The following is a 16,814-nucleotide window of genomic DNA, read 5'->3' as shown; positions in this document are numbered from 1 at the left end:
CTTTCTAGGTATTCTGCACTGAAGTGGGATTTAAGTATGGTTTCCAAGTATTCCCCCGGTAATTTTGATGTGTTCTCATTTTTAACCATTGCCTGGGCCATATGGCTGCAATTTAAGCACAGATCATTGTAATATTTTGCACTTCATATTTGGAACTTTTGATTTACCTCTCCATTCATTCAACACTCCTTTAAAACAAAACAAAACAACTATTTTCTTATCTGAACATTGAAACATGCATGTGTAGGTCACAATTTACATTTTATTGCAATCCATAAGGTTTTCAAGAACTTATTGATCTTAAAACTGGAAACTCCTCATAACTGGTGTTTAATAATCATAGTATATTATTCATGTGATCCTCATTAATAGCTTTTTCTTACAGGACTGGTTAATAAATATGTCAACTATAAAAAATAAATTTTCTCTCATATATTTTCCATTTCAATAATATGTGCATTAATATCTATTAAAATATCCATATAAGTTAGTCAATATTTTTCTACCAAAAATATATTTAGAATTATTTGAAGAGCAAGGTCTATTTCACAGTGAAACATGAAACAGGCATTTATGCATTCAGTAAGGATTTATTGATCATCCTCTATATGCTAGACACTAAATGCTAGAGGTCAGGAATTAATGCAATTTACTCTGACTCAAGATCTCCCATTCTAGTGGGATACTGACAGGAACAAGAAAGAAATATAGCTGTAAGTATAGTTTAAATATAATGGGACTCGTAATGTGTACAATATGCAATGGGTCATTGATATGGTTTAGATTTGTGTCCCCGCCCAAATCTCATATCAAATTGTAATTCCCAATGTTGGAGGAGGGGCCTGGTGGGAGGTGATTGAATCATGGGGTGAATTTTCCCCTTGCTGTTCTTGTGATTGTGAGTGAGTTCTCATAAGACATGGTTGTTTAAAACGTGTAGCACCTCCCCCTTCACTCTCTTCCTCCTGTGCCATCCTGTGCCAGCCATGTAAGATGTGCCTGCTTTCCCTCTGCCTTCTACTATAACTGTAAGTTTTCTGAGGCCTCCCCAGCCATGCTTCCTGTACAGTCTGAAGAACTGTGTGTCAATTAAACCTCTTTTCTTTATAAATTACCCAGTCTCAGGTAGTTCTTTATAGCAATGTGAGAACAGACTAATACAGTCATAAACCATTAGTGATTAATTCCATTTGGGTAGAATAGAGGAGGCTTCAGAGGGATAGTGAATTTCCATGGCTTCAATAAATTTCCCAAGAAAATCAGGAAGGAAAGGCCATTTCAGCACTGGTGACAGCATGTGAAAACTCATTTCTGAAGTGTGAAAGATCCCATGTTATTTAGGACATCTGAGTTGCTTGCAGTGGGAGCAGTGAAAAATGCATGATGGGGGAAGGGAGAGAGGAAATAGAGTTGGAAAGGTAGTAGGAAACAGAGGTAGCAGAAACATTTAGCTCTACAAAGAGAAGATTAAACATTGCTACCACTATGTCTTTACAGAGTTTCAGGGAGAAACTGATGATACCCAACCAGTTTGCTATTTAGATGAATATCATTCAGAAAAGATTCACGAAATATTAGGGAGTGGGTGAGGAGTTAGAATGCCAGCTGGGAGAGTAGTTAGGGGGCCATTTCAGTGTCAGCATAAGAAATAACAGAAAGACTAGGGAAGAATAAGACATGGGCTAGGCACATTACACAGGATTTTGTGAATAATAAGATATAAAGATGAGAGAGAGAAACAAGACAAAAGTGGCCTCTAGATTTCACAAAATACAATACAAGTTGAATGTCCCTTATCTGAAATGCTTGGGGCCAGAAGTGTTTTGGATTTTGAATTTTTCTGGATTTTTAAATATTTGCATTATACTTACTAGTTGAGCATTTCTAATCCAAAAATCCAAAATCCAAAATGCTCCAATGATCATTTCCTTGGAGCGTCATGTTGGTATTCAAAATTTGGATTTTGGAGCATTTCAGATTTAGATTTTCAGATTAGGAAAATTCAACTTACAAAACAGAAAGTGTTTAAGAATTGTCTGGGCCAGTGCTTCTTAAATATTAAGGTGCAAATGCATCACTTGAGGATCTTATGAAAATGTAGATTTTGGTTCAGAAGTTGGGAATAGAGTGTTCACTTGAGGAGCACATATACTAAAATGGAAATGATACAGGGAAGGTTAGTGTGGCCCCTGTCCAAGAAATTGGGGATAGAGTATGAGATTCTGTATTTTTAACAAGCTCCCAAGTGATGCAGAAGGAGCTGGTCAAGAAAAAAGGAGCTGGTAAAGAAAACACTCTTTGAGTAGAAGGGGCCATGGAAGCCAGCTCAGAGACTGTGGAATTAAGTGAAGTGCAGATGTGTGTAGACAATAAGGAGGCACAACCAAAGCGGGGTTGGGGGAAAGGCCAACTATGTAAGAGAAGTGAGAGTGAGGATTGTCCACAGGCACAGAAAGGGGGTCCAGAGTTCTTGTCATCCAGAGCTAATTGTTAACAGAAAACATTTAAAAGTAATCCATTTTAAATAGGTATCAACATTCCATAGAAGCAGAGAAAATACGTAGTTAAAAATTTATCTTGAACAGGCTGGGCGCGGTGGCTCAAGCCTGTAATCCTAGCACTTTGGGAGGCCGAGACGGGTGGATCACTAGGCGAGGAGATCGAGACCATCCTGGCTAACGCAGTGAAACCCCGTCTCTACTAAAAAAAAAAAACAAAAAACTAGCCGGGCAAGGTGGCCGGTGCCTGTAGTCCCAGCTACTCGGGAGGCTGAGATAGGAGAATGGCGGGAACCCGGGAGGCGGAGCTTGCAGTGAGCTGAGATCTGGCCACTGCACTCCAGCCTGGGCGATAGAGCGAGACTCTGTCTCCAAAAAAAAAAAAAAAAAAAAAAAAATTATCTTGAACAACAACAACAAAAATCTTACCCTTATCGTGAGGATATATTTGCAACTGCGTGTTAACTCAGCATGAATAATGAAGTCTTAATTCATGTATGTGTGTGTTTATGCAATTATTTTAATCTCATTATTTAGTTTCATCCCACAATCACAAAGAGATTTGTGTTTGCAAAACACTTCAAGGAATTCCATAGTTTTTTCAGAGCCTCTTTTATTCTTTTGATATCTATATCATTGTCTTTTGAAGAGTCTGTCCCATAAATTTTCTCTTCAATCGTTAAAGAATATATACCTTCCAGCTACTCTTATCAATCCCTTTGCATTTGGTCAGACCAGTTCTCTCATAACACTTCCATCAACTTCATTAAATCATGTATGTGTCTTTTACATGATATTAACCTCCATCATATTTACAATAAATAGCATTAAGTAGTCATAATATCCAAAAATCAGTGGCTCAAGAAGGATTGCCACTGTTAGGCAATAAGGGATACTTTAGTGGGATTGAGTGGGATCTCACTCAATTTAGTGGGATTGCCACTGTTAGGCAATAAGGGATACTTTAGTGGGATTGAGAGGTAATTCATTAAATAAGTGGCTATATAATTAGTGAATATTTCTGATGGCTTGGATAACACATACTTTGATAACTTTAACTCAGGGTTGTCAAGAGGCTTAAACATAATAGCCAGGCACCCATATGCTCTGACGTTTTGATATAGGTAGAAAAGAAAGAGAAGGATGATGCTTTCACATAATTCACTCATTTTAGGGAAGGATTCTACTAACTACATGCAGAAGAGTTAATGCATTGTGTTCTCAGCAGCTACAGAAATTTGAAATGAAATAGTTTGATTTGATTATACTTCTTTTTTTTTCTTCCTTTTTTTTTTTTTTTTTTTTTTTTTTTAGAAAAATTCTTGCTCTGTTGCCTCCCAAAGTGCCCGGATTACAGGCATGAGCCACTGTGCCCGGAGATTTGATTATACTTTTGTCTGTCAGAAAAAAGATGATCAGAAGATAACTGCATCACTGGCTGCTGCCTAGACGTTACCAGCGTTTGTAGTATCTACATTACTACTGTCTCAGGGAGGCCCGAGTATCCAGGAAACACCATAGAAGGTTCAGGGAAAAGGGAAAGCCTGAATAGTAGCCGATAGGCAGCTGAACAAAGATAAAGCTATTCCCACATGACAGTGGATTGGAAGGTCACGATAACAGAATTCTAGTCTTACTGTCCATGTGAAGTTAGCAGCATGATATGTTTTAGATTCTTTTGAAGCTTCAACATTCTCTGACTCTCTGCATTCTGTTAAGAGCATGGGCTTTGAAGTCATGTAGATCTGGATTGGAATGCCAGGTTTGTCACTTACTGTGTGACCCTGTGTAAATTAATTATTTTTCTGAACTTCATTTTACTAATCTCCAAATTAGAGATTATAATATCTACTGATGAAGTCCATCTGACAAGGTACACCAAAGACATACTTATAGTTCAACGAAGTTGGGTTTTTTAATTTGTTGTATGAAGGGAGATTGCACAGCAGAAGCATTGAGCATCCTATCAGGCAAAGGAAGAAACAGGGTTAAAAATAGGATTGGGGAAAAGGTGTTTAGGCATACTTAAAGCAGAATCTTGATAGTGCTAAAAAAGAGCAATGCTCAAAGTAAAGAGGTTAACATTAGGCCAGAGTTAAGAAGTGGACTCTGGATTCTGTTTCCTTGGAAACTCCAAAGTTAAGATAGATGTTGAATATTGTATTTGAAAAACCCTTATCTGAAACTTTGCACCTGGGTTGAAAATTGAGGCTGTTTCTTGGTGTCAGTGACTCAAATCTTCCAGGCAAGTGTAGGTTGTTCCATTTTTACTGATCTGATTTCAAACGGCAAAGCTTCTAATAGTCTATGATTCTAGAGAACAAAGTGTCTCAGTGTTACATCCTTTGGTAAAGTAGCAAAAGCAGAATTGAGAGGTTGACCTCATAGGCTTGTACAAATCAAATGAAGCAATGTACATGAAGTACTGAGCACAGTGCTTGTCTTAGAAGCAATTGTTACTCTTACTAGTATTGTTTAGCTGTCCTTTCACAAATAAATATCCCATAATAAAACTGGGTGCTGACTTAAAATGACCAAACTTTAGTTACTGAAAAGCACAATTTTGAAAACTTAACTAGCCAATAAAGGGATGAATTCATCCTTATGACCTTAGGTACCCCATGCTTTCAAGAGGAGTCTAGATGCAGCACAATCACCTGTTGCCTTTGATAATACTGATTTCCTGATCCCACCTCACCAGAAATGCTATTCAATAAACAGGCTTACAGGGAAATATGTATTTGCACTTTTCAAAAGCTCCTGATTTTGATATGCAACCAAATTTCAGAAACACTCATATAACCAAATGACCATGAGAAAGTATTGCAGTACATACACTATTCCCAAATGATCAGAAGTAAAAGTTTAGAACATTAAAAAGTGTGGCATAAATATGATCTTGTGGCATAAATAGATTTCGTTCAGTGTTGTAATGCCCTTTGAAAGTCCCGGATACATTGATTTTTCAAGTTGAATACCTTCAGTATTGGTAAAAATAAATCCAATGTAATTAGCTGCTTTATTTATTTATTTATTTATTTATTTATTTATTTATTTTCGAGATGGAGTGTTGCTCTGTCAGCGCATTGTAACCTCTGCCTCCCAGGTTGAAGCGATTCTCATGCCTCAGTCTCCCGAGTAGCTGGGATTACAGGCATGAGCCATCCCACTTGGTTAATTTTTGTATTTTTTAGTAGATACAGTGTTTCACCATGTTGGCCATGCTGGTCTCAAACTCCTGGACTCAAGTGATCCGCCTGCCTTGGATTCACCTGCCTTCCCCTCCCAAAGCGTTGGGATTATAGGCTTAAGCCGGTGTGCCTGGCCAGTAGCTGCTTTTGATATTGGATATTTCCAATCATGAAAAAGTCCTTGCTATATTCATATTCCATTCATTTTCTGAGTTCTGCTTTCTGCTGCACTAGTCAAGATTTACTTCTTTCTGCTGCATAGTAGCCCTTCAAATATCAAGCTACTTCAACTTGTATGTTTTAGGGAAGAATACGGCCCAGATTTTTGAACATTTCTCTTATGATATGCTTTCAGAGCTTCCCCCTTCCTGGTTATTCTCAGCTGGACACATTCTTGCTGGTTAATCTCATAGGCTCACTACAGAATGATATACTCTGAAACATTCTAGGTTGGTGTGATGAGCCTAGATCAGGAAAGTAAGGAGGCTTATTCATAAAAATGTCAATATATTTTTCCTTATAGAATCAGGAAAATTATCACAATTTAAATATATTATTTTTTCATGTAGAATTGTGGTTATATAACTGACACAAAGAAAACATTTTTATTCCAATTCAACAAACGCTGTCTGCTAAAGTGAAGTTCTATTGCAGAGGACATGGTTATTTTTCAATTAGGATAATATATATCTCAGTGATAAACTGAATTAAAATTTCCTCATCACTGCATATAATGATTTAAGTTATATTCTTAAATCTCATTAAAGATTTACTATCCCTAATTGCTATTGGCTCCTAGACAATCGTCTTATAGGATGGATCTCTGAGCAACTTGATGCTTCAGAAATGGGCTGAGACTCCGTGGGGAGAACAGCTTAGAGGGCACCAGTGCCTCTTCTCTTCTGCTTCAGGGCTTTGGACTTTAGTTTCAAATTTAGCCCACTCTCCTTTCTCCTAACTCTCTTAACAATTTCAGGTGTTATTGAATTAACTTATACGCAATTGGTTAATTGGGGAGTGATGTCAGTATAATGTGAATTTGCTCTGGTTCACATGCTTTTTTCCCCAAAAAATCTTTAATATTTTATACCAAAAATAACAAGCAAAGTGTATTATCATAGCTGAAAGCAGCAAGCTGCAGTTATGTAGTCCTTTACACAATGATAATTTGCCTACAGTTATTTTCTTGACTTGATTTGGACAAATGTTGCCTGTGTTACTCCCTAATTGTGCCTTTTCTCTTGTCTCTGTAGCTCAGCTACCTCAATCTATCCTTACATCCATTTTTGTCAAGTAATTTTCAACTTGAAAGTTAAGACCCTATACAGTATTTACTGAAGTATTTTTTATTTATTAGCAATATAAAGTTTTTTTTAGCTGTGTTAGTATGTAACACAGTTACTGTTTTTTGTTAATTCTCTAACAAAATTGTATAGGTTTGAGGGGTCTGCCATAACTCTTCTTGTTCATAATGCATTGTTTTGGAAAGCATGAGGTTTTCCTGAGAAATGTGTATTTTGCATTTTATTAGCACCATGATCAGGAGTCTCCCAACCAGAACAGGCCAAGAGACAGTGTGGTTGAGGGGGTTTGTGAGGCTGGGGTCCTCTCAACTCATCTCAATGGCTGTAAATCCTTTACCTCAAACATTTGTGGTCAACTTCAATATTAGTGTCAATATGTCTCACTGAATGTGAAATGTTAATAGCTGAAAATATGATATTTTTATCTCCCAGTTCAAGGCTTTTAAGACATGCCACACTACCACAGATGCTGGCCCATAAAAACAGTTTCTCAGGATTCTCTCATTTCTGCCCTCATCTTAATGACTTCTAGCCCATTCCATTTGGTTTTATCTATTAGGATGGTGCAAAAGTAATTTGCTTTAGCTTAATTCCTTGGCTTCAATTTCTTGGCTCAGAGCCTCAAAGTTGATTAGTATTTCTGTCTCCTCCTTATGTAGAATTCCCTTTGGTTTCCCTCAGCCATTTGTACCATGGACTTTCTGTGTGGTTTCTTGCTTATTCTGTCTTCCCTGTTCCAGTTTTGAGCATTATGGAGCCCCCTGCACCAGGCTGATTTCTCAACAGTGCTCCTCGTTGAAACAGCCCTGGCCAATCCTTAAAATGAAGTTGATGTAGTAAGACTATCATGAGAGAATATAATGGCATTTTTGATCCTGCGGGCTTACTTTCAAAGTCACTTTACCTTCCAATAAGGCTATGCCTTTTCAATCTTTATACCTGCAAAAGCAATTGAGCTATTAGCACAAACCCAGAGTAGAACTCAATCTACACTGCAGACTCCTAAGCCTTTACTTCTTCTTTTATAGTGTTTTTAAACGCTGTTTCACATTCTGGTAGCTTCTCCAAGTATGTGATATTACTCCACATGTGGGAGGATATTGGAATAGAAAGTAAAGACACATTGATTCCTTCAAATCACTGACAGGTCATTCAGCAGTGCTTTGTGCTGATGTACCATATAACCACTTCTAACCCTACAATCATTAGTATCTATCCTAGCATATCCAACAGCCCCAGAAAGTCACAGCCTGGACAAATTCTTGGAGACACTGGCTGTAGTGCTGTCACTGAAAGTCTAATAATGCCCACATTGGCTCAGAGTTGGAAAACTCAAGGACTACGAGGTCAAAATTATGTAACCATAAAATTATATAACATTTAACTCTACTAGATTTGCTTTAAAAAGGAAAATAAATAATTTTTATTAACATCTTAATGAATTTACACAGCATGGCTATTTGGTTGGGTGTTTATTGCATTTGGTCAGAATCCTTCTTAAAGAGAAAGTTAGGCCAGTGATTTTCATTATATGCAACAAAGCTGTTTGCCTTTCCAAATGCATGCAAAAAACAGCAATCATATTTCATCAGCTGAAGGAATCTATCGGTATGTAGAGCACTAATGACCATCCTTTTGTATATTTAAAATATAGCCAGATGAAATAAAATGTCTCAAATTTCCAGAAACTTGTTTTCTTCAGCCAAATGTATTTAAGGAAACACTATGTTTAGTAATATAAATAAATATTATATAATTATTTCTATATTAAAATGTAATTGCTCTGTTGGAATTAGAAGATCACTACTTTTTTATTTTAGTCAGTTGAATCATTTTGAATAAAATGTATTTTTGAGCTGGTATTAAATTAAATAAAACTGCTTTAAATATATCCATTCTATTTTAATTTTACCGAAATAAAATATCTTCAATATTATTGTTCAAATACTGCAAATTATGTGTTGAATCAATAGATAATAAAATTCTAAAAATATGTAATGCCACATCTTTTTTAGCTTACAGTGATTAGTACCTTAATTTAAATGCTTGCTTCATAAAAGCTTAAGTAGTTTGTTAAACGTCAAAGTATATTAGGAATGTAATGTGCATTTTAAAATCTATTAATGTTAATTTAAAAAATAGCTATGAAAGAACATAGAAAATTAAAGAACATTTAATACTACTTAATATAAACATAGTAAATTACTTAAATAAGCATTCATCTGCTCATATTACTGTTTTACATATGCATTCTGCATTAAAATTTTTGCAAGTTAGGTAATAATTTAAATGCAATATGTAATATCACTTATCCTTTATTCAAATATTTACCAGGTTTTAAAATATAAATAAAATGGAAGGGTAATGGAATGTAACCTCTCTAATTTCAAGTTTTATGTGTGTGTGATTTAAAATATTTATTGGTTTTACTACATGTTGTGCCTGAGAGAAGAGCAGAAATATTACATTTTAATGGAGTCAGAAGATAAGGCCATTATTTAAACCCCAAACACTTGGCTCATTGCTGACATGGACAATAGTGACTTACTGGTCTGCACCTTCATGCAGTCAATGGGGAGAGCATTATAACACTATATTTAAACAGCACATTACTTTACATCCTCTTCTGAGCAGTTATATTGCCTATACATTAAACAGGCTTTGGTGGTCAATTTGCATTGCTATACTTATTTTAATGATGAGTAATAGGAGGCCAAGAAAGGCTAAAAACATGACCACTGTTGCACAGCAATGTAACAGGAAAAGTTGAACCTCTGATTTATTTATCAAATCTGGAGATAGTCATTACTACTAATTTTATCCTTTTTGATCTTCTAAGACCAAAGCATTTGCTATAAGAACCTCATCACTAACGTAAAAATGATAGACTGCCTTTTCAATATTACAGTGGTGTCATGTTCTTAGTATCTTAATTGTTCTTAACATTCTTAATATGGAGAACTCCTGAAGGATTGTTACCTTCCTTGTCAGCCACATAATGTTTATAAAGTCAATCGAGACTAGAATACTATTCCCCAACCCAGTTGTTTCCATATTAGACAGTTTTCTGTTTTCCGAGGCAGGGTGAATTTCACAATTATTTGCCCCATTAGATCAGAATAACTCAGTGATGAAGACCTTGTACTCCATGATTAGCCAGACCTAGATGTGAATCCTGCCTCTACTACCTGACAACTGTTTGACTCAGAAAGTTATTTAATTTATAAATATTTCATTTACCTACATCTATAACAGGAACAAATAATAGTTTTTGCTTCACAAAGTCAGCATGAGGGTTATGCTATGGTTTGGCTGTGTCCCCATCCAAATCCCATCTTGAATTGTAATTCCCATAACCCCTGTGTGTCATGGGAGGGAACTGGTGTGAGGAAATTGAATCATAGGGCAATTCCCCTATGCTATTCTCGTGATAGTAAGTTCTCACAAGATCTGATGATTTTATAAGGGGCTCCCACTCTGCTCAGCTCTCGTTCTTCTCTCTCCTGCCACCTTATGAAGAAAGATGTGTTTGCTTCCCCTTCACCAGGATTTTAAGTTTCCTGAGGCCTCCCCAGCCTGCAGAGCTGTAAGTCGATTAAACCTCTTTCCTTAATAAATAACCCAGTCTCAGGTATGTCTTATAGCAGTGTGAAAATGGACTAATACAGTAAATTGGTACCACCGAGAGTGGGGTGTTGCTGTAAAGACACTGAAAATGTGGAAGCAACTTTAGAACTGGGTAACAGCCAGAGATCGGAACAGTTTAGAGGGCTCATAAGAAGATATGAACACGTGGAGAAGTTTGGAACTTTCTAGAGACTTGTTGAATGGCTTTGACCAAAATGCAGATAGTGATATGAACAATGAAGTCCAGGCTGAGGTGGTCCTAGATGGAAATAAGGAACTTGTTAGATACTGGAGTAAACGTCTTGCTGTGCAAAGAGACTGGTGGCATTTTGCCCCTGCCCTAGAGATCTGTAGAATTTTGAACTTGAGAAAGATAATTTATGGTACCTGGAGGAAAAAATTTCTAAGCAGCAAAGCATTGAAGAGGAAGCAAAGCATACAAATTTGGAAAATTTGCAGACTGTAAATGTGATTTAAAAAATAAAAAAAACAACAAAACAACAAAAAAACACTTTCTGGAGAGAAATTCAAGCCAGCTGCAGAAATTTGCATAAGTAATGAGGAGCCAGATGTTAAGCACCAAGACAATGGGGAAAATGTCTCCAAGGCATGTTATGGTGACCCTTCCCATCACAAGCCTGGAGGCCTAAGAGGGAATGGTTTCATGGGCTAAGCCCAGGCTCCCCATTCTGTGTGCAGCCTCGGGACATGGTGCCCTCTATCCCAGCTGCTTCAGCTCTAACTGTGGATGAAAGGGGCCAATGTACAGCTCAGGCTGTTGCTTCAGAGGGTGCAAGCCCCAAGCCTTGGTGGCTTACCTGTGCTATTGGGCCTGTGTGTGCACAGAAGTCAAGAATCGAGGTTTGGGAATCTCTACCTGGATTTCAGAGAATGTATGGAAACACCTGGATGTCCAGGCAGAATTTTGCTGCAAAGGCAGAGCCTTCATGGGGAAACACTGCTAGGACAATGTGGAAGGAAAACATGGGGTCAGAACTCCACACAGAGTTCCCACTGGAGCACCACCTATTGGAGCTGTAAGAAGATGGCCACCATCCTCCAGACCCCAGAATGGTAGATCCACCAACAGCTTTTACCGTGCACCTGGAAAAACTGCAGACACTCAATGTCAACCCATGAAAACACTCTGAAGTGGGGCTGTACCCTGCAAAGCCACAAAAGCAGAGCTACCCAAGGCTCTGGGAGCCCACCTCTTACATTAGAGTCCCCTGGATGTGAAACATGCAGTCAAAGGATACCATTTTGGAATTTTAAGGTTTAATGACTGCCTTTTTGACCAATTTCTCCCTTTTGGAATGGGAGTATTTACCCAATGCCTGTACCTCCATTTAATCTATAAGGTAACAAATATGCTTTTGATTCTACATGCTCATAGATGGAAGAGACTTGCCTTATCTCAAATGAGATGTTGGACTTGGACTTTTGGGTTAATGTTGGAATGAGTTAAGATTTTGGGGAACTGTTGAGAAGGCATGATTGTGTTATGAAATGTGAGCACATGAGATTTTGGAGGGACTAGGGGCAGAATGATATGTTTTGGCTGTGTCACCACCCAAATCTCATCTTTAATTGTAACTTTCATAATCTCCACATCATGGGAGGGACCCAGTGGGAGGTAATTGAATGATGGGTGTAGTTTTCCCCATGCTATTCTCGTGATAGAGAGTGAGTTGTCACGAGATCTGATGGTTTTGTAACCATCTGGCATTTTCTCTTTCTTGCTGCCATGTGAAGAAGGACATATTTGCTTCCCATTGTGCCATGACTGTAAGTTTTCTGAGGCCTCTCCAGCCTTGCAGAAGTGTGAGTCAAACTTCTTTTCTTTCTAAATTACCCAGTCTCGAGTTATTTATGGCAGCATGAGAGTGGACTAATACAGGCAATTGTGAAATAATTGACCAGCTAAAATGCTTAATGTAATGCCAGAAATATATTAGCTTCAAAATATTAGCTGTTAACAATATTAACATCCCCATCATATTTATTTGTTAAATAGTCCCAATAGACAACTTGTACTTGACAGAAAATTGTGAAATTTTACTTGGTAATTACAAAATAATTGCTTCACCTTCCCCCATAATGTGGACATATCTCTTTGTAGCTGAAAAAAAAAATCTCTGAGACATCAGTAGCTCAAGGGATGTTGTTCATTACCTTAAAAGTTTTCCATAATTCATCAACAACATCATGCTCAGCTTTCTCCCTCACAATGTTCCCAGACACAATTTCAGCTACAGTGCATGGCAATGACTTCTGGTGTCATATTTTTCCCCACTGCTATCACTGGGACTATTGGATATAAAAGTATCCACCCTGAATTAGCTAAAGACAACACAGTTGCCTTGCAGTACAAGTATTTGAGATTCCTAACTTTTCATAAAGCTTATGTAATCTTTGTCTAACTTTCCAACTGCTTGTTCTACTTCTTCTTCACACATCCCAATTGCTACATTTCTAATGCCTCTGTCCCCTTAGATATTACAGACTGTTAATGGCCTACTAACACATCAAAATTAAACTCAAAATTTATTTCCTCTCAGAAGGTTTCTCCAACTCCTGGCCTCAAGCAAACTTAAGAGATAATGTGGGTCTTTTTTTCTCACATAATGTGGCTTCCTATAGGGGTATAAGCAGAAAGGTCAGATTTATAATACCTAGAGAACTTTTAAAAAAAAAATATCCATATGTGAGGGCTTTTCTTCCCCAAATGCTGTGGGAATGAGTGCAAGAATGTATAATATAAAAATTTTCCAAGGTAACTTTAATAAAGCATCCACTACTTCCTTTTCCTATGACACTATACAGAAACATTGATTCTTGACTTTATAACTCTTATACATACCCAGTCACTGTGCAGTCACCTTATTTTATAACAGTTTAGTTTTATATTTATCACCCTTACCAAAATCCTTGACAGCAGGAGTTTTATCTTTTTAATACCAAGAAAGTATAATGCTAAATACTCGGTAAAAATCAGTAAGTGTCTTTTTATGCTGACACATGATGAATATATTTTAAGAACATTTTACTTATTTTATTGTCACTTAACTATAAATCTTAAGTAGAATAACAAAACATGTGTTGAAAAAAAGTTTTTTTAGATCTCAACAGAGAAAAAACAGTCTAAACATTAAAGTTTAAATATTTTGTTTTATAAGAAAGCCCCCAGGTCATCATTCACTTTTACTGTACACAAAATAAATAAGGTTAGTTTTACTTTACTAGTTAATTTACTCATAGTAAATTGTGTAAAAATATTGTGTGGTTTGTCTGACATCTTCTGCAGAAGGATGCATCATCAGCAGTAAGAATTGATAGCTTGACAGGCTACCAGTAGACACAAACCCTAAAACAGAACAAATCCTAAAACAGTTGAGAACTTTCATGTGTTTTAATTTAACAATAAACATCTCCATAGATATGTTACTCAGGCACAACAAAACCAAAGCCAAACCAAACAAAACAAATCATATCTATAATCTAGGTTGTATCAAAAAAGTTAAATTTCTTTTATATTTGATACAAGTAATATAAATATGATTTATAATACTATTAAATACTTTCAAAATAGAATGCACACAAATAAGCATTGATATACTTTGAATATACAGTGAAACTAGAATTTACATTAAAATTATTTGAAACATATGTATTTTAGCTACTTATGTGCTAGAACTTAAGTAGCACAGAGAGAAGTGAAGTAGTCACATCATGAGTACATAATGTGATGAATGTTGTCATAGAACTATGAGTTATAACCGTGTGATCACAAAGTCAGCTACTCACTTTGAGTTAAAGATTTAGGAAATATGTTAGATGATGATTGAGTTGAGCATTAAAGAATGGGTGGCAGTTTTGTAGGAGTGAAAGCAGAAGCACAGAGAACCTGGTGTGTTTAGGAGGAAGGTAAGAAGGTTCATGTCCTTGAAGCATAGGAAGGTGAAGATAATAGATAAGTTCAGAGAGTTTGAAAAGAGATGGAACTCACCATCAAGAAATGCAAATCAAAACCACAATGAGATACCATCTCACACCAGTTAGAATGGCAATCATTAAAAGTCAGGAAACAACAGGTGCTGTAGAGGATGTGGACAAATAGGAACAATTTTACTTTGTTGGTGGGACTGTAAACTAGTTCAACCATTGTGGAAAACAGCGTGGTGATTCCTCAAGGATCTAGAACTAGAAATATCATTTGACCCAGCCATCCCATTACTGGGTATATACCCAAAGGATTATAAATCATGCTGCTATAAAGACACATGCACACGTATGTTTATTGCGGCACTATTCACAATAGTAAAGACTTGGAATCAACCCAAATGTCCATCAGTGACAGACTGGATTAAGAAAATGTGGCACATATACACCACGGAATACTATGCAGCCATAAAAAAGGATGAGTTTGTGTCCTTTGTAGGTACATGGATGCAGCTGGAACCCATAATTCTCAGCAAACTATCGCAAGAACAGAAAACCAAATACCACATGTTCTCACTCATAGGTGGGAATTGAACAATGAGATCATTTGGACTCAGGAAGGGGAACATCACACATTGGGGCCTATTATGGGGAGAGGAGAGAGGGGAGTGATAGCATTAGGAGAAATACCTAATGTAAATGATGAGTTAATGGGTACAGCACACCAACATGGCACATGTATACATATGTAACAAACCTGCACATTGTGCACATGTACCCTAGAACTTAAAGTATAATTAAAAAAAGAAAAAGAAAGAAAAGAGATGGAAAGCCTCATAGGCTATAGGTGCATCAACATATTGGCAACAGGGAGTTAGCAAAGGTGTTTATCAAGGCAGTGGCATGAGCAAATTTATTTGTTTCTTTGATTTAGTCAGAAAACCCAAGTGGTTGAGTGGAGAATAGATCTGGTAAAGTTAGGTGGCTATGGCAGGAGCTCAGAAAATTTATTTTTAGAGGTCTGAAAAAGGCTAATGATTGATGATATATTAAAAAGCTATTTAGGATTGATTGGATAGGAGAAAATAAAGAGATGAGTGGAAGCTTTAATACATATATGTCTGATTGAAGTAAGTGCTATACTTTTCCTTAGAGGGGATTTGTTTTTAAAACTAAAATTATAGCTTACTTCTCAACTTTAAAAAATAGTGTCCGTAAAAACTATTTATGTAGCTTCCCTGGAAAGATCTCAGTTGTTCTGGTTCAATTTCATTTCCTCAGAAGTTAGACTTTCCAAGCTAAATGATGATGAATGATAATTATTCTGTAATAAAACCTCAACTTGGCATCAACAAACAGGACGACATGAAATGGGGATTAAAAGTTTGCATCTAATTACTGTATTTTAGTAATGAAGATGAACATTTTGGTACTTTTTAGAATTCAAAAGGCTTGTTCTATCATTTTGGCTTCTGTAGAAATGCTATTGAAGATTGTATACCACTCTATATCTTAATGGGTACAATGCTAAAAATAAGTTAGTTTTAGACAAAAAAAAAGGATTAAATTTTAAAATCTTTAAAAACAAATCAACCTAATTTTAATGACATGATTGTAGAACATTTAAAAGCTGATATCAGCTGAAAATTTATGTTTCAGTGAATACTTAAAAATTTTAGAATATACAACTTACATTTTCACAAACTAAGTGAATTGCTAAAATAAGATGAAGTCTATCAAAATGTCACCATAAAACATAGCTACCTCAATATGAATAAACATGAAGAAGAACTGAATGGCTTCATAGAATAAAAATATGAGCATGAGAAGAGTTCTGTGTCCCTTTACATTGCCTCCAAGCTTCCCTTTTGTTGTTCTTCCTTCTGCATATGTATATTCATTTATAAGAACATAAGCAGGAAAGAAGAGCCTCAAGAAAATCCCAAAAGTGATTTAACATTGTATTCTTGCTGTTTTATATATCACAATTTATTTTGTATGGGGGAAATTGTCTTCAATATATGAAATTCAGGCTCATAAAATGATAGGCTGATAAAATGCAAGCTTTTATATTAAAAATAGAAAAACATACACGTTATAATACTATCACGTTAGTGATTTGTGAAAATTGTACAAAATACAGCAACCCTGTAAGGCCTATAGGACCTTAATTTAAGGAAAATGTAACTGACTGGGGTCCAGGTGGGGGGTGCAAGTATTGTAACTTTTTCATGGTTATGAGTACTATGTGG

At 36.4% G+C, this 16,814-nt stretch overlaps 1 protein-coding gene and 1 non-coding gene across 2 annotated transcripts in view; one reads left to right on the top strand and one right to left on the bottom strand.

The window, feature by feature from the left end:
* Positions 1–16,814, bottom strand: part of LOC105485485 (olfactomedin 3) — a 203,149-nt gene that overhangs the window by 57,936 nt on the left and 128,399 nt on the right. The gene's annotated exons all lie outside the window — the stretch shown is intronic.
* LOC112427370 (U6 spliceosomal RNA) lies at positions 2,128–2,234 on the top strand. The gene has a single exon (XR_003018896.1). It is a non-coding gene; the product is annotated as a U6 spliceosomal RNA (small nuclear RNA).

The sequence above is a fragment of the Macaca nemestrina genome, chromosome 1 (genome assembly GCF_043159975.1).
Source record: "Macaca nemestrina isolate mMacNem1 chromosome 1, mMacNem.hap1, whole genome shotgun sequence".
In the NCBI taxonomy this organism is placed as follows: Eukaryota; Metazoa; Chordata; class Mammalia; order Primates; family Cercopithecidae; genus Macaca; species Macaca nemestrina.
Note: the sequence above shows the minus strand (reverse complement) of the source record. Positions and strands in the feature narration are given on the sequence as shown.